Source organism: Erithacus rubecula (genome assembly GCF_903797595.1).
Source record: "Erithacus rubecula genome assembly, chromosome: 11".
NCBI classification, from domain to species: domain Eukaryota; kingdom Metazoa; phylum Chordata; class Aves; order Passeriformes; family Muscicapidae; genus Erithacus; species Erithacus rubecula.
Window position 1 is genome coordinate 19,924,691 of NC_136663.1, and position 22,113 is coordinate 19,946,803.

The following is a 22,113-nucleotide window of genomic DNA, read 5'->3' on the forward strand; positions in this document are numbered from 1 at the left end:
GAAATCTGGAGTTGCCAACTTCTAAAAAAAAATAAATTCAGGAGCAGTTCAATGAAGAAATTTCTTTTTTCTTCTGCAATTGTTCAATCAGGACATCGTGGACAAGGAAACACAGCTGGGTAGAAAAAAGATGTCAAATATTTTCAGGATTAATAAATAGATGTAGAATGAGGATTTGCCTATTTTGTCATCTTGAAAATCAGTGGAAGAACCCTCCTGGAAAAGCAGACAGATGTATGGATCAAGGTATTAAAGATAACCAGATAGGAACCAAACAGCTCTGGTAACTGAGTCACTGTGTGAAGAGTCACTTGGGATTAGGTATTAGGACTGTGCTGTGTCACCCTGACTAAAGCAGCAGTGTAACTATCCAAGGAATTTTGAAGAGACTTAACACTGTGGATTATAAAGTACTTCTACTTTTGTGCCTCTTTTTTAATAAATGCATTTTCAGGCATGCTTAATTATATCACGTTTAAAAGTCAGCCAAGTCTTGAAGTTACATTCCACAACAAAAAAAATTAGGAGTTTAGCAAATGAATGTGCTGTCCTTTGGATCCCACTGCAAAGAATTCCTTTGGTTTGAACAGAGCTGTTGTCAGCTGAGAATCTGTCACTGGCTGGCGGTGTCCTTTCACCACCTATAAAACACAATTCATACAATAAACCCAGGTATTGCAGTGGTAATTAAAATCCAAAAGCAATTAGCCTTTTGTTTATTTCACTTGGGAATCTGACTAAAACCTAAATGAGAAAACCAAAATAAAAAAAAATTCTCCAGCTTAGGCATAGTCCCAGATGCCTGAGTGATGTCCTAATTAAGCTGTATTACAGCATCACAACATAAGCCTGCCCACGTATGAATGTATAGATGTACATGTGTGCACTTCATTATGTGCTGAACAGCCCTGACAGCCTCAACAACTCATTCCACCATCCCAGCAAGAGGCAATTGAGGATTGAAGCACCAGAGGGAATAAAAACCAACCGAGTAACCCGCCTAAGACTTTCCTAGAAGCACTTGGGAATGTGCACATGCATCTGTGAGAGTGCAAAGGCTCTGGGAGCTCCTCTTGAGGGAGGTCCCTGTAGGATTGCAGGTGTTGAGGTCAGAGGCAGCCAGGTTGTGCAGAATGAGGGGATGACGTGTCCGAGCTAGAGCAGGGAAATGCCCACACAACCTTCATCCATTGATAAGGGTCTCTTATTGCCTGAGATGTGTCCCTCTTGACCCACAAAGGGAGGTGGAAAATCCTTTTTTCAGACCCCCAGAGGTGACCCTACCAATGGAATTTTCATCCTAGTGTGGTCTGGATTGGAAGGGACCTTAAAGCTCATCCCATTCCATGGGCAGGGACACCTTCCACTGTCCCAGGCTGCTCCAAGCCCTGTCCAGCCTGGCCTTGGACACTTCCAGGGATCCAGGGGCAGCCAGAACTTCTCTGGGCACCCTGTGCCAGGGCCTCACCTCCCTGATAGGAAAGTGAGTTCAAAAGTCCTTGGACATCATCATATGAATGAACTCCAGTATTTTGGGATCTATTCCCAAAGAGTGTTGGTTTCACCCTTCCAGAACTTTTTTAAGTTGGAGCAGACCAGGCTCTTGGCAGGAATTGGAGACATCCAGGATTAGGTTCTGGCCATGGGTGCAATGCCTAAATGGAAACAAGATAGGAGAAGGGCTGTTTTCCAACTGCAGCTGTGCAGAAAAAAAAAGGAAATTAATTATTTCTGAAGGACACCAGGCCCAAAAACCCCTCTGGAAATCTGTACCCAGCCTCAGACTAAATAATACATTGATGACATCAACTGCTTGACTGTGGAATTCAAAGTCACACACAGGAATATTCCTATGCATAAAAATAACACCCAACCTCTTCCTTGTGCATTATTAATATCAACCCCTTTGATTTGCATAACTGCATAGTCCATATGTGTGTCCACAAATTCACCTGCAAATATCTCCAGGAAAATGACAGGATCAGTGTTTGCTGTCAGTCTGGAATGAGGAGTAGCACCCAAATCCAGCAGTCAAAAGAGGAATAAAACTGAGGATTATTAACCCTAACAGAAGCATTCAGGATTAATATTTATTTTTACAATGCTGTTTAGTTAAACTGCTGTTAATAAGTCACAAGTAAAGAGAAAACCTTCAGCTTTACATCGTTCTTTCAGGACTTTCACAGATGCCAAGCAAGGAAAGCACCAGTGATAAACCAGTGGTCCCATGGGAGAGGTGGGAAGTTCTCAGTCCTTCCTGTTATGGCTGGGGGAAAAAGGGAGAGAAATGAAGTGTTGGATATGGGCAGCTTGGAAGGGTTGGACTCACCTGATTAACCCTAAGAACCCTTTTAAAGGAGCTGCCTTCCCATACAACAGTTTGGTGATGGATTTTTTGGGTGCTGGGATAACATGCCCAGCCCAGGGCCATGTGTGCTGCACTGGTGACTCCTCCAACACTCCACTTGGGTGTCACTTTGCAGGGCAGACACTGCTGGCAGAAGCACATTGTGTTATCAGCTCAAAGCCACTCTCAGATCTCCCAGCCAGGAGTTTGGCCCTCGTGCTCCAGCCCTTTCCATTCCCCACCACCCTCTGCCTGTAGTGGGAATCCAAACCTGGAGCAGCATTCCAGGGGGAAAGCATCTGTCTGTTTTTTATGAGAGGGGTTTCAACTGCTCAGATGCTTTCCAAGAAGTCTTTAGCAGCCCAAACAAGCCTGACTCCCTGATTTTTCTGGATGTGCCCCAGCTACACTTCCCACTTCCAGCCATTTTCCCTTCTCTCAGGGTACTGAAAGAGCCTTCTTCATAACTCGATTCTCATATAATCACATCAATGCTCATAAATTTGTGCTGAAAGCAATCAACTCTTTGTCCTATTTGTTATAATCCCTCCTGACACATCCTTCCACTTCTTTTCCTGTCTTCTTCCTGAGTTGCACTTGAGCAGAGATGTTTGGGATGCAGAATGCAGCCCAGCTCTGAGCAGGACACCCATGTACAGCCCCACAGAACTCTCTTGCACCCTGAATTATTTTATTACTGGTATTAAATAAGTCTCAATCTCCATGTAGCACCATCCAACGAGGAAAAATAAAGGTATTTTCCCTCCATGGTAAGAGGGACTGTGCTTTCCCTGCCTCTCCTCAATGATCAATTCCCCTTTTCTAATGCCAGGAGCATTTCAATGCACAGGAGAAGCCACCAGCTATAACAAGAACATGCCTGGTGAAGCTTCCCCAGCTCCCAGCCAGCTGGGAGCCCTGCAGCAGCTAAGCCCTATCCAGGGGTTTATGTGGAGCCTTTGTGCTCCATTTAGCTCACAGCAAGCCTCCCAAAGGACATTTTCAGGGAGTAAATGCACCGAGAGGTTCGTGTTAGCAATTCCATGAAGCCCAGTCTCAGGGATCTCACAGCATCACCTACTATTCCCCATCCAGAGCTTTATTTTCACACCTAAAAAGTAAAAAAACACAGCATGAGCTTCCACCGCCCATGAAAGAGTTAATCTAAATCACCTGGATGTGAGCAAAAAAAATCCACCAAACTCCAAAAAGATCCCAGATATTACTGCAGCTTTTCCCTTTTCTCTTTCCTCCATCTTCCTCCACCTCCCCAAAACATTCATTTTGCTCTTCTCTTTGATGGAAGAACGAGCTCAAGCTGAGAAAGGGATAAAATAAACCCAAATAAAAAAAATAAAGAAAATAAAAACAAATCCATAACAAACCCCACTCAAATACTCACCCTTCAAAAGGATAAAATGGTTTCAATTTTGGGCTGTCTCGTTCACTTCCCTTCCCCCCTCCCTCCCTAGGTGTATATCCCTATCTGTAGATTTAGAGAGGGGTTTTTTTTAGTATTATTATTTAGTTAATATGAATTACAGGCCTCAAGCTGCCTCCCCTCTAAACCCAAAATGAAGCAGCTCTCTTTTTTCTCTCTTTTTTTTTTTCCCCTCTTCTTTCCCCCTCACCAACACGATTTACATTCTCAATGTAATGTATTAAAAAGTTGACAGGGCCGAAAGGATTCACATGATGTCGGCTAAGAAACCCAATTTCCATGATGAATTGCCCGGAGCCCCTGAATCACAAACCATTTTTTCCGCTGCTCAGAAGTTGATTTTTTTTTTTTTTAAATCTTCTTAAAGCTTCTCTCCTAATCTTCGGCTAGAAGAGATGGGTGAAAGGATTTTTTTTTCTAAACTAAGGAAAGTATTAGCATCTTGGTTGTTGTGCATCAAATTTGAAAATGCAAGGTTAGTAATATTTCAAATCGGCTACGGTCCAAGCCACTTGATAAGTGTGCTTGCTGTCTCTGCCTGGCTCTCCCCCCTTTCCCAAGTTTCTCCTGGCAGGAGCACGGTGCTACGGCAGCGGCCGCGTGCGCGACTGTGCGCCAGGCATGGGGTGGGGTGCTGGGAAAGGATGGTCAGCCCCCACCCCACCTCTCCCTCCTCTTCATTTCCACCTTTTCCAGCCCAGGAGACCCATCCCCACAATCTGAGCCATGGCAAACCAAGCAGCACCCAAAAAAAGCCAGAAGTGCCTAATGAGGTTTTCCTCTTGGAAATGAGCGCGGAGCTCTTCCCTGGGTGCTGGGAAATTACCATCACCCCCCACCCCATCTCTCCCTCCTCTCCATTTCCACCATCTCCAGCCCAGGAGACCCTCCCCACAATCTGAGCCACAGCAAATCAAGCAGCACCCAAAACAAGCCAGAAGTGCCTAATGAAGCACTCTCAGAAATGAGTGCAGAGCCCTTCCCTGGGTGCTGGGATTGAATCCCACGCTGGAGCAGTGTGTCCTGCAGGCACGCTGCCGTGAATATTTGTTTTTAAATGAACTCCTTCCCTCCACGGAGTTCCTGGGGAAAAAAAAAAAAAAAACCTGCAGAGAGGAAACGAGTCATTTTGCCCACTCTAATGAGCTATCCCGCCATTCCCAACAGCAAGGTCTTTAATGAGATTTCCCTCCCTGCTTTTGCCAGCATATGAAAAACAGGAGGTGATCAAGGATTGACTCTGTGGATGAAGGGAAGGACAAGTTTCTTCCCTCAGTGCTGCTGCTTCCAAACTGCAGCATTCCCATCTCTGTCATTTCTAGAGTGCTCCTGCTGCTTCCCCAGGCAGGAGGAAAACCTTGGCAGCCAGAGGATGGAAATGCTGCCCAAATGCTTGAGGCTCTTGGGAAATAGCTCACGGCCCTCATGCCAGATCCAAAGCTCAGGAAGATGAAGCAGCACAAACATTAAGGACTCCCAGCTGCAGGTTCTGCATACAAACAGTGGGGTCAGGCTGGCAGAGCAAGGCTTTTCCAGGGAATATATTGCATTTTCCCCTTTATGGTTCAAGACAGAAGGGATTTGAGGGACACTCAGAATACTGTTGGGATCTAGCAGAGGCCATCCCCTCATGCCTGGCTTAGCAGAACAGTAGCTCACAAAGATAGTCCTGGAATTTATTCAGAAGGCCCAGCACAGACCTGGGATGACCATCCAGGGCCATTAGAGCCAGCAGCTTAAATACACACAGAGGAACATGTACTGTTCTCCACTGTCAATATGCTCCCATTTTAGTGTCTCCTTGTGATCCCAAATTCCCCTGATTTTGGGATACAAAGATGTTGTAAACCTGCTTCTGCAGTGCTGTCTCATATTGGCCACAGCTCTCCACACTTTCCTCCCTCTGCATTCTCAATCTCTTTTAGCTCTTTCTCTACATGCCTAAAGGCAGGGAGTCAATTGTATCCATCATTTTGCATATAAATTTCTCCCCCTGTGGAATAAAAATACCACCTCTGCTGTGCCAGAAAAGAAGCTGCCTCAAACGCCAGGTTTTTCTTACAGGGAGTGGTTCTGTTATGGTGTTATTGCCAGGGAGGTACTGGAATGGGGTGAGTCTCATGACCTTGGTAGATCTGCCACACTACCTCTGGGTCATAATTAGTCTTTCTCAGAACTGATTGCACCAGCCTACTTTATTTTTACTCATAAAATCCCTCCCTGGTCACCTCCACGTCGGGATCAGCTCTGGGAGCAAAGCCAGAATCTCAGGCAGTCACCATCAGTGCACAGAGATCTCAGGGCATCACAGATTTGCTACAGGTATGGGAAACAAGACTGAAGACATGAGAGAGGCCACAGTGGCCTCTGGGATCCATCTGCAGTTGAGCAGGAGGAACTGGAATCAATGATCTTGGAGACCTCTGCTGATCACATGGGACCTACAAGTTGAGGAGCTGGAGAGGGAATGTGCAGCCATTCCTGAGTGCCAAGGGCACAGCCTCAGACCCTGCAGTTCCTTATCAGCTGTTCTCCCACTTGCCCTGTGGGTTTACTCTCCAAGGTGCTCCTCTCCCTTCAAATATCAGCCTTCCTCATAAAGAAAACATCTCCTTTTCTCCCAAATTCAGCCTCTCTGTATTTCAGCCCCCATTTCTACCCTTTCAGCACCCAAATGCCTGGGTTCTGGAGGCTGGCTCCTGGAGTATGTTGACAAGACTCTGGACTGAGACATCCTAGAACCTCAAGCAAGGCCAGTTTTCTTTCCCAGAGCCAATGGCTGGACTCAATGATCTCAGAGGGGCTTTCCAATCCCTGTGGGTCTGTGTCTGTTGGTCTCGTGCAGAGCTGTAGGATCTGTGCCCAGCAATTTACTCAAACTCTTTCATTGGTGCCAGCATTACAGGGAGGTGATCCTGAGGGTAGGGTCCCAAAGATAACCCTGATATTCCTTTCTTCCACGAATAGAAGCTGATTTTAATCCACAGCTGCCCAGGTGTTGGGCAGGTCTTAAACTCAGGAGTGTCATGAGCAATTCCAGCTCTTACGGGTTTAGGAAAACACAAGAATTCAGCAACCAGGCTTGGGAACTGATCAAGCTGAGCTCCAGCCCTGCAATCATGACACTTCCATGGATTTAGCAGCAGGAACATGTTTATGAAGCAGCAGCAGGAGAGCCATGACCCCCTAGGCATCTCCAGGAGCTAATCCAGGCTCCTCAGGCTGCTGAAGGCCCCCTCCTGTGCCCTGAGCTCTCAGTCCTGCTCAGTTCTGCCTCACAGAGGGCTTGGGAGACACTCCATATCCCAGTGCCCCTCCTGCTCCCAGCACAGAGCTAACAGCCATCCCCAGTCCAGAAGGGCTTGAAAGAGCTGATGCACATCACACCAAGATGATGCAGAGGCTGAGCTTGAGAGGATGCTCAGGACACCTATGGTTGCTGGAGCATGGCAGACCTCATACACTGAAAGCATTTTATTGAGACTCATGAGACCTGTGTAATTTCAGTTTTTCTGTATATTCCAAGGGCTTGAACAAATTATAATGAGCAAAAAAAGCCCAAAGAACTGGCTCCAATGAAGTCACTAAAACTCCAGTTACAGCAGGGAGAAGTATGGCAGCTTTTTTCTTAAGTGTAGTGTGTGTGCTACTATCTTTCAGGGAAACTGTGCCTCCCACTATCCCAAGAGCCAAGCAGGTAAATGCACATTCCCAGCACCCTGACAAGCTACAGAATCTTTCCAGAACATTTTTTCCTCTATGGCTGAAACATATCCTGTAATTTTTTACTATTTGCCTACTCTGCACTCACCATATCCTTTGTAGCTCTTAAAAAAAAAGCACATTCCCTTCATCCTTCTCCAGACAGCACCATGGAACTCAAATGGCCTCTGCTCCCCATGGGGTGTCACCAGAAGTATCACATCTTGCATGATGCATTCACAAAAAGCAGCTGGATCATGAAAGCACAAGTGACACTATGTCCACAGGAAAAGATTCTCCATGTTTTAAACTAAATAAGAGATATTTGGATTGGATATTAGGAAGAAATTCCTCTCTGTGAGGGTGGTGAAGCCTTGGCACAGGGTGCCCAGAGAAGCTGTTATGTTTTTCATCCATAAATTTCAAAGTAATGGAAAGCTCTCAGTTTGACAACCAGGAAGTGACACAACCAGGCTCATTCCAATGAGGTTGCATCTGTACCACACAGCAGGAAGCTCCACTACTGTCCAAGGTGGGATGAGCTGAGAGCCAAGGATGATCCCAGCACAAGCAGTGCCCTCACCAATCATGGCACAGCCCCTCAGAGCCCACCCAGTGCTGGCAATGGATTCCACCAGCAGCCTTTGACACAATGAGGGGCTGGACCAGTCCAAGGCCCATCCCAAGAGATCCCTCAAGAGATGGGGCAAAGACAAACTAAACCCAAAACACATTCCAGCCCTACCCAGGGAACTGGACTGGAGACAAGCATACTTGTAGAGGGGCTATACCAGGAGCCAACACCCAAGTCTGGGCTTAAATGGAGTTCCTGAGCCCATGGGCAGCTGGGGGTGTGTGGGGCAGGGTCCCAGGTGAACCTGCTCAGGGCATCAGCACACTCATGGCTCTGGCTTTATGCCAGGGCTGTCCACAATACCAGAGCTGGCTTCCTTTTAAACACCTTCTTAATCTATGAAAATGCACAGAGAGCATTGAAAAGTCTGTATTTCTTATAAAATTTCTTATAAAAACACACCTGGGCACTGAGAGGTTGGAAAGTCATCCTGCTTCAAAGTGTGGCACAGAAATGCCTCTTCCTTCCCAGCAGCCCAGGATCCCTACTCAGCTTCACACCCTCGTTCCTATGAAGGACAGAAAGACAAGAGAGGAGAATGTTTCCCAGCTCAGGCTCAGCTCCTGGGGGACAGCCAGGAGCCTCAGCCTCCTGCCCAGCCATGCTGGCTAGGCAGAGCTCCGTGGGTGCTCCGGGACTGCAGGAGCTGCTGGTGACTGCACAGACAGCAGCAGCCTCCAGTGGCCAGCTGGCAAACAACACCAGTCTGGCAGCGTGGACAGTGCTCCACACAGTGCCAGTGTGGCCTCATGGCCAGTGTCCCACAGCCAAAACCAGTGTGGCCTTACAGCCAGCATGGCTTCATCCTCAATGTCCCACAGCCAATACCAGTGTGGCCTCATGGCCAATGTCCCACAGCCAGAACCCCTGTGGCCTCCTGCCTGATGCCCCACAGCCATGGCCTGTGTGGCCTCATGTCCAATGTCCCACAGCCATGGCCCATGTGGCCTCATGTCCAGCATCCCATGAAAACAGCCCTGTGGCCTCATGTCTAGTCACCCCCACAGTCAACACCAGTGTGGCCTCACACGTGGCATCACACAGTGTGGTTTCACCCCCAGAGTCCCACAGTGAATTCCAGCCTGGCCTCACATTCAGTGGCCCAAGGCCACTATCAGTGTGTCCTTGTGTCCAGCATTCCCTGGTGAACACCAGCATGGCCCCTGACATCCCACAGCAAACACCACTTGTGCCCCAAGTCCCACAGCAAGCACAGGCATGGCTGTGACCCTGTGTCCTCCATGTGGCATGTCCCCATCACCCCTCCTGGCACATCCCAGCCCACAGGGCCCACAGACAGAAAGGTGCCAATCCCTGAACCATGGAATCACTAAGGTTGGAAATGCCCTCTGGGATTGTGTCCAGCTTGTCCCTCAGCACTGCCAAAGCCACCACTGACCCATGTCCCCAAGAGCCACATCCACACAGATTTAAATCACTCCTGGGATGGGAACTGTGCTAATGTGCCAGGGTTAATCTGGCGATTAATTTTTCCCAGCTAACCCATCCAAACCTCCCCTGATACAACCTGAGGCCTTTTTGCTCTTGTCCTGTCACTCTTTTCTGGGAGAAGAGACTAACACCCCGATGAAACCCTTTTTACCAAAAAGGCAGCTTTCTATAATGAAAGATGACTCCCAGCCCTCAGTGCCACCACGTCACCAAGCCCTCAGTGATCTCATGACATTGCTGTGCCTGCTCCAGGTCCCCAGATCTTCATCCTAGTTTTCCTTCTCTGCTGTACAGGGAGCATTTTGCAGAGGAGGAGCCCACCCAGGTGCCTGGACAAGCTGCAAAAGAGGAGTGGATGAGCTGTTTTCTTGTTGTCTGCTCTCCCTGAGTCCTTTGAAATAATCACAAACACTGCAATTATTGCAAAGATAAAATGCCAAGGATTACAGAATTCTCACAGGCAAAGCTCTCCATCAATTAACTAAACCAAGGCTTGCTGTAAAATATAATCCACTACAAGAAGCCAAAGCAAGAGAGTATTATTAAAAAAAAAAAAAAAAAAAAAGGCACAACAAATAAATATTTGTGGAAGAAACTGATGAGAAGGAGAAAGGAGGGATGTTTGTCAGAGATAAGTATCATTTTGGGTGGTTTTATGTCACATACAAGCACCAAAAATATCTCAATGTGGAGCAAGCCACAGTGTGAGGTTTCAGATGTAAGTGAAGGGCTTGGGGGTGTCATGAGTTTTGGGGTAACACACACAAAAATGTTGGGACAGCGTTTTTAAAAGTAGTGTGTAAGACTGGGGTACTCAGTCCATCTTAGGGACCCAGAGCTGGAATAACTCTCTGGGATCCTCAAGTCCCTCATCCTGTTGTTTCACCCTCTCCTCACTCCCCATGTCAGCACAAACCTCTCTCCTCTCTCGGGAGGGCTGAGTCTGGGGGGTGGTGGAGGGGCCCCAGCTCTGCAGCTGATTGCTGCAGCCAGCTGAAGTTTGTCCCAGTTCACCCCATTTCTCCCAGTACAATCATCCCCTTGGAAGCAAATGAGCCCCCAACCACTCCAGTGCACTCTGTCTGGGAGTAAAGGAAGCAGCACCCACAGGCTGAGCAGTTAATCACTATTTAATTAAAGTTTTGCCTTGTAACTCTAGTCAGGAATCAAACATCAATATCATGGAATCAGAGAATCATGGGATAGTTTGGAAGGAACATTAAAGCCCATCTCATGGGCAGGGACACCTTCCACTGTCCCAGGTTGCTCCAAGTCCTGTCCAACCTGGCCTGGAGTACTTCCAAGGGGAGATGCTGACCTGCAGTGAACACGTGTCCTTCTGGGGAGCCCAGCACACCTGGCACAGGTGGGCACTGGTGAGCAGCACAAAAACACATCCACCAAAAGCTGTGGGCTCCCTTGGCACTTGGAATTGCACCTGTATGGAAGCCAGTTGTGTTGGATGTGCCACACAGCCTCAGCACCTGGAATAGGGATAACTGGCCCATTGTGCCCAGATTTGGGGTTCTGGCTCAGATGAGCCTCCCATTTCTCTTCCTCCTCCATTTCTCTGTCCTCTGTCAGGCATTGCACCACATGTGCTTTCTTCCTACACCCATGTACAGCGCAGAACACAAAACCTTTCAGTACTGGGAGAACCCTGGGCTCTGCAGACAGTTACAGCTACATCCCAAACCTCCTCTGCTGCTTTGTCTTCCTTCGGAAACCACAAGCTCTGCTTCTGCAGCAGAGACAAACTATAAAGGACAATCAAAAATGTGAATAAAAAGTTGGAAACACTCTTAAATGACAGCTCGGGCTGGAAATGTGAGTCTTCTGTTTGTTTTTCTTTGTAGCCTGCCCTGAATATCCCTGCTAATTTTCTGACTATTGCTGGAGCGTACAGAAGAATTGCTGATGACACATTTTCCTAACACACGCATTACACAAAAGGAGATTATATTTTAGCCTCTTTTAAGGACTATAAAATCAGATTCATCCTAATGAAACAGCAAATAAAAAGGGGTTTCCCTTTTCTTCCTCAATCTCTTGGCATTTTTCCTCCTGTGGTTTTATTCCTCTCCCCCACCCCCCCTCCTTCTCCCCGTTATCTGTGTTTCCTGCTCATTCCAACTTGATGACATGTTGCTGGGACAACTAAGTCTCCTAACCTTCTTAACTTTGCCATTGTTACTGCCTGGAGTGTATTTAGGAGGAGTGTTTTAATTTCTTTTCGAATGCACAGCGCCTGCCCCGTCGGAAGATATTAGAAATGGGGAAAGGGGGGGGGGGGGGTTGGAAAGCTTTTCTTCTCTAAATGTCTGCTATTCAAATCATCTCTTTTTTTATTTCCTTTAAACCCATCATTTGTATGCTGTAGGTCGCTACTTTAAAACCCAGCTCGCTGTTGCTGAAAGGATCACCCGTATAATGATGTCATCCATATTCAGCTGGAACCTTGGCTCTGCTGGAAGCTCAGCTGCAGGCTCCCCACTGCTCTGAGCTCACCTGAAACTCCCCAGTGGGAATGAGCAGGCTGGGATGGCCATGGGGAGGAAGGGAGGTGCATCAGGCACGTGGAAAAGATGCCGTGATGTGCAGATTGTAGAGCAGGAAGAGTAAAAGCAGCTGGTTTGGAGACCATGGTGGGGGAAAGTCCTTCCTTGGGGTCACCCCTCATGGGAGAACCTCCTGCTGTTCTGACATCACAGGAGAGAGAGCTGGGGGTGTTCACTGGGAGAAGAGAAATTCCAATGAGACCTCAGAGCCCCTGACAGTGCCTGAAGGGGCTCCAGGAGAGCTGGAGAGGGATCTTGGACAAGGAATAAGTTACTCCTTGGATCTGGAGTAACAGGATGAGGGAGAATGTCTTCCCACTGCCAGGCACTAGGGTTAGATGGGATACTGGGAAAGAATTCCTGGTTGTTAGGGTCAGGATGCCCTGGAAAAGATTGTCCAGAGAAGCTGTGGCTGCCCCTGGATCCCTGGAAGTGTCCAAGGCCAGGTTGGACAGGGCTTGGAGCAACCAGGGACAGTGGAATGACACAGAATGGGATAAGTTTTAAGGTCCCAACCCAAACCATTCTGGGATTCCATGACTGGTCCATCCTGGCTGTCCCAGCCCTGCCAGCCTGGGAAGAGCCAAGTTTCATACATAGAGAAATATCTCAAGCCCACCTGGATGTCCCCTTTGCACTGCAGCTTGTCTTGATTAAAATCCTAATTGTACACATGTCGTGCACAAAATCCCCCAGCCCCTTCTGTGTCAGCCCTGATGTTTCCCTGACACACTCATTGTACCTGGATCAATGCTCTGTTAGCAACTAATTGATCTTTTATTAGCATATAATAACTTACTTATTAAATAGAAATTAAAGACTTAATTGCAGCACTTAATCTAGAGTGGCTCAGTATATCACCCTCATAAGCATAATGTATAATTTAATTAATTGACAGAGCTGATAATAGCATGTCATCTGTCACCAGTTCTCCTGACCTGGAGGTGTTTGCCACAGACGCAAATACAGGGCTCTCCCAGGAATGGTACCGTGGGATTTGGGATATCCTGGCTCATTACAGCCAGCACAGACACCTGCAGGTGATCCCCATCCTAACAAAAAGCAGTCAGAGAATGTGGCCACTGGTCAGGATCATAAATCCATTCTGAAGTTTGCCTGTGGAGAAGGAGAAGGCTGATGGGATGCACCAGCTGATCCTAGTGCTCCCCAGTGCTGGCAGAGGAAGATGCAAGGACATGGCTGTGCTGCCTCTCTCCTCCCTCCAAGCACAGAATTATCTCCAGAAACAGGATTCAGGCAGCATCCCCCAAGTGAGGAGGTGGCCCCACATTCCTTGGACAACCAAGCAGGGATTTATTTTCCCACTGGTCACTATTCTTTGTGTGCCAGCTAAAATTTGGGTCCATGCACCATTTTTCACAGCCAGGCACTTACATCCTGCTCCCCCTTCCCCATCACCATCTCCCAGCAATAAAGAATTTCATTTTAAAAACTGAAAGATTTAATTTAAAAATACAAAATGGCAAAGGGAGGGTTTTTTAAATAAAAAAATAAAGGTAAAGAGATGATGGTTGGAACAAAATGTTCTAGAAGAAAGCTGTTCCCTTGGGGTTTCTTTTCTTTAAGCTTTGCATATTACAATTTGAAATTTTTGTAAAGAGATCCCCATTTTATATTCACACTGGTAGCCTGAATTTAAATATCTCTCTCACCTGAGATTAATACAGGCTTCACCCTGAATTACTTCCCAGCTCTGAAGTACAGCTCTGGAGAGCTCAACTCTCCACAAATTCACTTCTCTTTTAGAAGCATAAAAGCTTATGAAATATATGAAATATTAAAATAGCATGTGTGCCAGGGCAGAGAGGGGGAAGGGAAGGCTGGGTCAGTGCAGGGGGGCTCCTTTGATATGAAAACACACTTTTCCCTCAAATGAAACCACACATCTGTTAGCACAGGACAAGAGCTCCATTAAACACTGGAGGCAAAGATGTGAGCCCACAGGATGATGTTTTTCTTTATTTTATTTAATTATTAAGCCCTGCATTTCATGTTGTGAGGGACAGGAATCATTATTCCCCTCCACAACAGAAAATATCAAGATTCTCTGGAGCAAAACAAAGTATTCCCTGCAAAGCAGGTGATAAACAAAGTTGTAAATGCTGGCTCCTTGTCTGGCCAACTCAATAATAACCAAATCCACCTGATGGGGGGGAAAATACCTTGTTTAGATGCTGAGCACCCATTAGCTGATTGCCACAGAAATCCAGCAGTTTACAAAAGGATTTAACCCCTGAGGAGTTGTCAGGCTGGTGGAATAGGGTGGCTGGCACAGCAGCAGGGTGGGCAAGGCAGGAAGACACCTCAGTGTGCCCACATGGATCAGGTCTTCTTCTGGGTTGCAGAATTCCTTCTGCTATCCTGGTTTTACAGACTGGAGGATCTTGGTGCTATGAAAACCAGCCCCTGCACAGCCTGGGTTTCTTTTCATCCTCTGCATCTACAAAGAAATCAACTCCAGAAAATTTGGAGTGAGATGATCTTTTAAGTCCCTTCTAACCCAAAGCATTGCATGAAAATTAAGCTGTTTTCTTCTCAAATACCTGCTGGTCCCTTGCACTGTCCCCATGTCTCTTTTTCCCCTCTTTGGTGTTTTTCCATGTGCTTTCCACCCTGGCTGCCCCCACCAGCCTGCACAGCCCAAAGCAGGAGCCCTGTCCCCAGCTGGCAGGAGCTGAGATAGGCAGGATGATCTAAGGTGGGACCTCCTGGAGATCCAACACTGCTCAAATAAATTCCCAGGAGCTGGAAGTCCTGCAAATCCCTGTTTGCTCATGAGCTGTGAGTGGAAGATTGTGCAATCACAGTCACAGAATGGTTTGGGTTGGGAGGGATTTAAACTTGATCCAGTCTCACTCCTGCCATGAGCAGGGACACCTTCCACTATTCCAGGTTGTTCCAAGCCCCATCCAACCTGGCCTGGAACAGTTCCAGGAGCAGCCACAGCTCCCCTGGCAGCTTCTCTGTGCATCTGCAGTGAGCACCAAGCCCAGGAGATGGTGGCTCAACTCCAGCTTGGGGCATCCTGGATGTCCCCAAGGTAAATGTGGTGGCTGCCAAAATCAGCTGGATAGGCACAAGTTGGGAGATGTCATGATGTCAGCATAAGGTTTGCTCTTGATAGAATGAGAAGAAATAGTTTCAGGTTGAGTCAGGGGAGGTTCAGGCTGGATACTGGGGAAGATTCTTCATGGAAATCCAAGGCAGTGGTGGAGTCCCCATTCCTGGAGGGATTTAAAAGCTGTGTGAATGTGGCACTTGGGGACATGGGTTAAAGGTGGCCTGAGCAGCTGCACTCAGTGATCTTTCTGGCCTTTTCCAAGCTAAATCCTTCCATGATTCCATGATTCCACAGTGGTTTCTCTTTGCTGCAGCATTTCCCAGGCCCCCAGTGATCCTTAGGAAGGTCCCCAGTGCTGCAGCAGAATTACTTCAGTGCAGCTGCTCCATTCTGCCAGCCACAATAAATTCCTTCTCTGGCGCTGCTCGTCTGAATCGAATATAGTTTATTTCATTTTAAGAAGTCCTTTTTCTTTTTTTTTTTTTTTTTTTTTTTTCATTTCAGGAAAATGAATGTTAGAGCCAGATAAGAAACTATAGTCTGCTTTCAAGAAGGTTACAAGAAAACTGCATCTTGCATTACTAATCCTTTATCTTTCATGTTAACAAAAAGATTACTGACATATTTTTGAATGAAAGAAAATAAAATAGCAAACGCATCTAAAGAACTGTGTAACTTTCATGCAACACACAAATCGGTTGTTAAACGGGGCAAAAAAAAAGGAGGAGAATGAAGGGAAAATTCATAATACATTTCCCTTTGTAAAGTGAGCAAATCAACTTTCTATAATAAGAGAGAACTAGTGGAGGACTAGAAGACACTCCTTTCATGAGCAGAAAACCATGCTATTCTTGCCAGAGGCTGGATTCAGGCAGCAGAGGAGGAAATCTCCCTTGCCCAGGTTTTCCAGGGAGGGGATCAGGAGATGCATCCCACAGCACCTTCCAGCAGCTCTGGCTCCAAAGAGCTGTGGGTCTGCCCAAACTGGGAGGGAGGAAGAATTTATCCCGCCACAGGGACATGTCCAGGATGGTGGCAGAGGGAGCTCACAGCAACCCGCCCTAGTGGAATGAGATGAGCTTTAAGGTCCCTTCCAACCCAAACCATTCTGAGATTCCATGATTCAATGATCTCTGTCTCCCTGCACCAAATCCACCCGGGGGGAGCTCTCTGGTGCTTCTCTCCCAAACGTCCCTAGAAGAACTAGTCCTGATCCTCAGCCCTGCTTTTCCAGAAGAAAGCATCTCTCTGCCTTGGCACAGAGTGGTTCATTAGGAAACCCATAATTGAATTCCCTGACCATTCAGTTCTAAAACCCCTTTGATCGAGAATTAGTTAATTACATCGGGCCCGGTCTATTCCTTGTCACAAATTTCGCCCATGTCCCCCAGATATGCGGCAGGATCCGCTCCGCATTGTGTCCTTTGAAATGCATTTAGGAGCCTTTGAAGCTCTCCCCCCTTAATGACGCATTGTTCGTTAATAAGTTGCCTGTAACGTTTCCCCATTAGGAAATAGCTGTCTGCGGCTCACTTGGGCTTCAATGAGGAATAATAATCCAAATGTAATTGATAATGTTGGAGAATAAATGGGGAGAGGCGCTACCTGGGGAATGGGGCGCAGGGGAGAGCGGGGTCCCCGCCGCCTCCCCGCACCGCCCGACCTTGGGCGCGCTCGGAAAATCCGATTGACTTTGAGACAGGGGCTCGATCAGGACTCACGGAGCCTGATAAGAGCCGGGGGGATCACAGGTGGGGAGTGTGGGCAGCCGGCCCTGCCCCCAGCACGCTGCTCTCCGGGAAGGTGAGAGGAGATAAGGAGCATCTGGAAGCGTGGCAGCAGAGGAGGCAGATGGGGAGATAAGGCGGAGATGGGCAGATCGCGGCGCGCTCGAATCGGCAAGGACGGCTTTAATGAGGGGGCTCCGCAGAGGAAGGTGGGGACGACCCTTCCTTCTCCTCCTTCTCTAAGACCAGAGCCCAGTGGTGCTCTCTCCAAGCAGCAGCAGCTCAACAAAAAGCTTGCATCAGACTCCCCAAAAAATCCCTTTTTTTTTTCCTAAGGTCGGACCCCGCAGCAGCAGCACCGTGCCCAAATAATCGCCCCAAGCTGCTTCTTGGGCATCCTGCACCCAGGCAGGATCCTGCCTGTTCCGGGCCACCTGCAGCTCCCAGCCACAGGGATTTCAGCCTTCCTTTTGAAATAATTGTTGTTTCCACACAAAAAAAAAAAAAAAAAAATAAAAAAAAGCGGGAATCAATCTCAAGCGGGATTCTGCCAGGAGAGACTTCCCCGCTGTGTCTCTGCAGATGTTCTGTCCCCCCTGTGAGGGCAGCTGTAGGATCGCGCTCCTGCCATGGAAAGCTTTCCTTGTTGAACGACCCTGCGTGACTCCAAAGAGTTTGGACAAAAAAAAAAAAAAAAAAAAAAAGCTTTAAAACCATATGGAGGTGACCTGGATATGTAGGAATTCCAGCTGGCAATACCTGCCTAGCCAGGCTGAGCGTGTAGGGAGCAGTAACAGAGCAGGAGAGGGGGCTCCTGCCCAAGCTCTGTCCAGCTGGTCCAGCGGCAGGAAGGTGGAAGGGGATGCTGTTCCCAACTCTTCCCTGCTGCTTCCCCCCTCAGCCTGCCCTGATTTTCCCTCTGCAGAGACGAAGGGAGCCCATGGGCAGTGACAGTCCCAGCCTGGGGCACATCCCTCCTGCCAGAGCTCAGACAGAACCAAAAGAAGGCTCCAGGCACGCGTGGAGTTTGATTTCCAGGAGATCCAGAAACTGAGCTGGGCTCTGTCACAGTTACCCAGGTGGAATATAATCGGGGCTGGGAATTCTCAGAGCTTTTCCTCCCAGCGTCATCCACTGGATATGATCAGCCATGTAGCACTTTTCAGAAAAACTAACCTAAAATCCAGAAGGTTTAAACAAAAGGGTTAAATATTTCCTTTTCCTTCTCCATCCAACCCTAAAAGATGGATTTAGGAATTAGGAAAGCATCGTTCTGCTTTAACTCCTACCAAAATAACCTTGAATTGCTGTGTTTTGCTCCGACCTCCTTCAGCACTCCCCCAGCCCTGCTCCCTGCACAGCGCACGTTCCCCGCTCTTGCACATCCCTCTGCCTGAACATCCTCCTGCACATCCCTCCGCTTCCAGGTCGCTCTGCCTGGGAATCTGCTCCTGTCGCACTTCCCTCGCAGTCTCGTCTCTTCCATTTGCTTCTATTGCCCTCTGCTGGGCTCTGGCAAAGGCAAGGATGGCGCCCTGCCAAGTGCCCTCTCCTCTCCTCTCCTCTCCTCTCCTCTCCTCTCCTCTCCTCTCCTCTCCTCTCCTCTCCTCTCCTCTCCTCTCCTCTCCTCTCCTCTCCTCTCCTCTCCTCTCCTCTCTCCTCTCTCCTCTCCTCTCCTCTCCTCTCTCTCCTCTCCTCTCTCATCTCCTCTCCTCTCCTCTCCCTCCTCCTCTCCTCTCCTCTCCTCTCCTCTCCTCTCCTCTCCTCTCCTCTCCTCTCCTCTCCTCTCCTCTCCTCTCCTCTCCTCCTCTCCTCTCCTCTCCTCTCCTCTCCTCTCCTCTCCTCTCCTCTCCTCTCCTCTCCTCTCCTCTCCCTCTGCAATTTTAGGGGATCTCAGAGTCCCGTTTGGAGTGCCAGCATCCCTCAAGCCATCCTGGAGAGCAGCTCCTTCCCACAGCACCACTCACGGACACCTCTGGGTGACAGGATGTGTGTGATAGTGGCCAGACACTGCTGGAGTCTCCAGAATATCTGTGTGTGAGAGACACAAACCAGCTCCAAAGCTCCCCACCCAGATTTGAGCCACACTTTCCCCACAAGCTCAGAGCAGGATGGAAGGAGCATCCTGAAACCACAGCTCAGCCAGGGCCAACAGGGGATGCACAGCGTGGGTCACAAATTAAACAGAGGGAAAAACAACACCTGGAAAGTGTTTTTGCCAAAACCAAAGTGGGGGCTGCAGTCACTGGGAGGGCTTTCAGACTGCCCAGGCAGGGGGTGAGGTGGAGGATGAATCCCTGATACAGGGACTTGGGGTTCAGTGAGCAAACAGTGGGAAATGCAGGATCTGAAGTGGAAGGGCTCCAAGGGAACCAGGTGGCAAGGGAGTGCTGCCCTGAGTCACAGAAACATGGAAGCATAGAATCATAGAATCATGGAATTGTGAAATCACAGATTTATAGAATTGCTTAGGTTGGAAAAGTCCCCTAAAATCACCAGTTGTTCCCCCAGCACTGCCAAGCCCACCTCTAAACAGATAAACAAGATCTAAAAATCAAGAAAGTTTAAACAAAAGAATTGAACATCCCTTCTTTCTCCATCCAACCACAACACCATTAATTTTGGAGATTTGAAAACATTGGGGTTTTTTTTAACTTCTACCAAAGTGGCCTTGAATTGCTCTGGTTTGCCACATCTCCATGCAAAGTGCCACACACATTTGCAGCCCTCCCAGTTATGGGAGGGAAGGGACAGTGGCTCTCATTCAGGAGTGATCTTTGCTGACAGAACAAAGGTGCATCAAGGTGCTGATACCTCTAGACCAAGGAGCATCAGCAATGCCAAGGGAAGACCCACAAAGCCCTGAGAACCTCAGGCAAAGGAGAGAAAATAGGAGCCTGGGCTGGTTGTGGTGGCTGTGTCCCACTGTCAGGGCCTGGGAGCAATTTGGGGGGACAGAGTTTGAGTGTCCCACTGGGGCTGTGCAGCAAATTCCAGGCCAGATCCCACACATGTGCTGCTCCATCACAGTGACATCCCTGCCCCACGCTGGGCCACCACCAACTGGCAGCATTCAGAGGAATATTCTTCATTTCCAAGCATATCATTTCTGTCTTCTGGCAAAATAACACTCCCCTCAACTTTTTAGCAGCTTTTGCATTTTATCAGGCTGAACCCAAGGTGGAAAAAGGAAGAAACTGGAGACTGCTAGCCTTGGAGAACTGGGGAGATTTCAGCAGCAGAGATGCTGCAGGGGCAGATTGAGGCTCCCCTGGCTGCTTCCACAGCTGGAGGGAAGGGCTGGACCAGCAAGGACAGGTCAAGGAGCAGGAGAAAGGACCAGAATGTTCTTTCCTCCTTCAGTACAGTGTCACCTCCCACCATTGCCCCATCCCATCCACACCTGCCTTCCCCAGCAGCTGGAGAAAAATTTGGGGGGAGATTGGCACAGGAAGGAAAAGAGGGAAGAATTACAGCAGGGCCTTGAGCACCAAGGGGATGGAAATGAAGGTGATTTCAAAATTTCCAAACCAGACAGTGCCCCTCGGTCTGGCCAGTGCTGGGCAGGCTGAGGAGGGAGGACAGACAGACAGACACCTGCCTGGAGGGCTCTGTTTCCAGAAGTCCTCACACACCCACTGGATTACTGATGGTGGAGGAGAGGAATGCCTTATACCAATTAATTCCCAAAGTGTAATTAACATCTTGGTCTGCTCCTTGTGATCCCCAACTGCTAATGAAGCATGGTACTGCTTTAATTCCTGCTATGCCACACCATCTTCTCATTAAATCCAGGAGCAGGTTCCATCACATTTCCCTTGGAGGGAAACAGGGAAAGAGAGAGAAATGGAGCAGGATTTGTCTCAATGAAATATGATAGATTAGAGTTTGCTGGATAAAGAAAGTCAGGATGGGGGGAGGGCACAGAATGGGGAATTTTGTCGGTGTGCACACGGGCATCTGGATATTCTCTCTCCCCACGACCTCCTTACACCCCATCCATCAGCCTGGGGTTGGCTTATTCCAAGCAGCAGAGCCTCTGCTCGTGTCTAACAGGCCCACCAGACACAATCTGCATGCCAATTACTGGAGCAGACCCCCTGATACTGGGAAATGGAAATTAGCTGTCAAGGAAAAACCAGCATCAGCATGGCTGGGCTTGCATTGCTGCACTCCCCACTCATCTCCACAGGCTCCTTGTGCTGCTGTGGCAAGGGAAAAATGGAAAAAGTCATCTGGAATAACAATAAAATTAAAAACTAATGATATAAAAACCACCCAAGTAGCAGTTTATTGTTATTTGTGTTGGTTGCAAATGCTGAGGACACAACACTCACCCAAGGGCAAGAGGACAAGGAGAAGGGGGAAGACTTGGGATAATTGGGTTTTAAAAGTGGGGAGATCAGCAGTGAAAGGGAAGGACATGGGAAAGTGTCACCTTAAGGGCAAAGCAGGTCCAGGTCTGGCTCCTCCAGTGTTCTAGGGTGGATACATACCAGCAGCCACAGAGCTGGAGCATCCCAAACCCATCCAGTGCAGGGCATGTGGGATAGGGACAGGGTGACATTCCCCAAAATCAGGGTGGGAGATGGCTGGAAATGCACTGGGTGGAGCTTGCCTACCTACAGGAGATTTTCCCTCCACAACAGGGACAGCAGCAGGCTCACTGTCAAAAAAAAAAAACAGGAGCCAGGCTGTGCTCAAGCTGCTGCCCTTGGAGACCTTTGCCAGGAGCCAGGGGGAAAAGGGGAGTTGGAGCTGAGGGCTGGTTGGTCTTGGAGAAATATTATGGGGGGGAATACAGTGAAACCCAACCATGTTGCTGGATCCTGCTGATCTGTGATGGAGAGGAGTGGAGGAGGGATGGGAGTGAGTGAAGATGCATCACCATTTGCAGGGAAAGCCTGGAATGGGGCAGGCTAAGGGAGAGGGGTGACAGCAGGGAGAGGAGGAAGAGGAAGAAGGAAAAGGCGATTCTCCAGCTCGTTTTTGTGCTGGGGGAAGTCCGGGGGGCTGGAGCTGCCCCCTTTCCCCAGCGGCAGCAGCTTTCCCGGGAGGTGGCAGTCCCGTGGCTTGACCAGCATCACTCTGTCTCCCTGCTCTGTAATAACCTCATACATCAACGGGAGGAGACTGCAGGGCATGGCTGGGGGGGCTCGGCTTTGTCCCC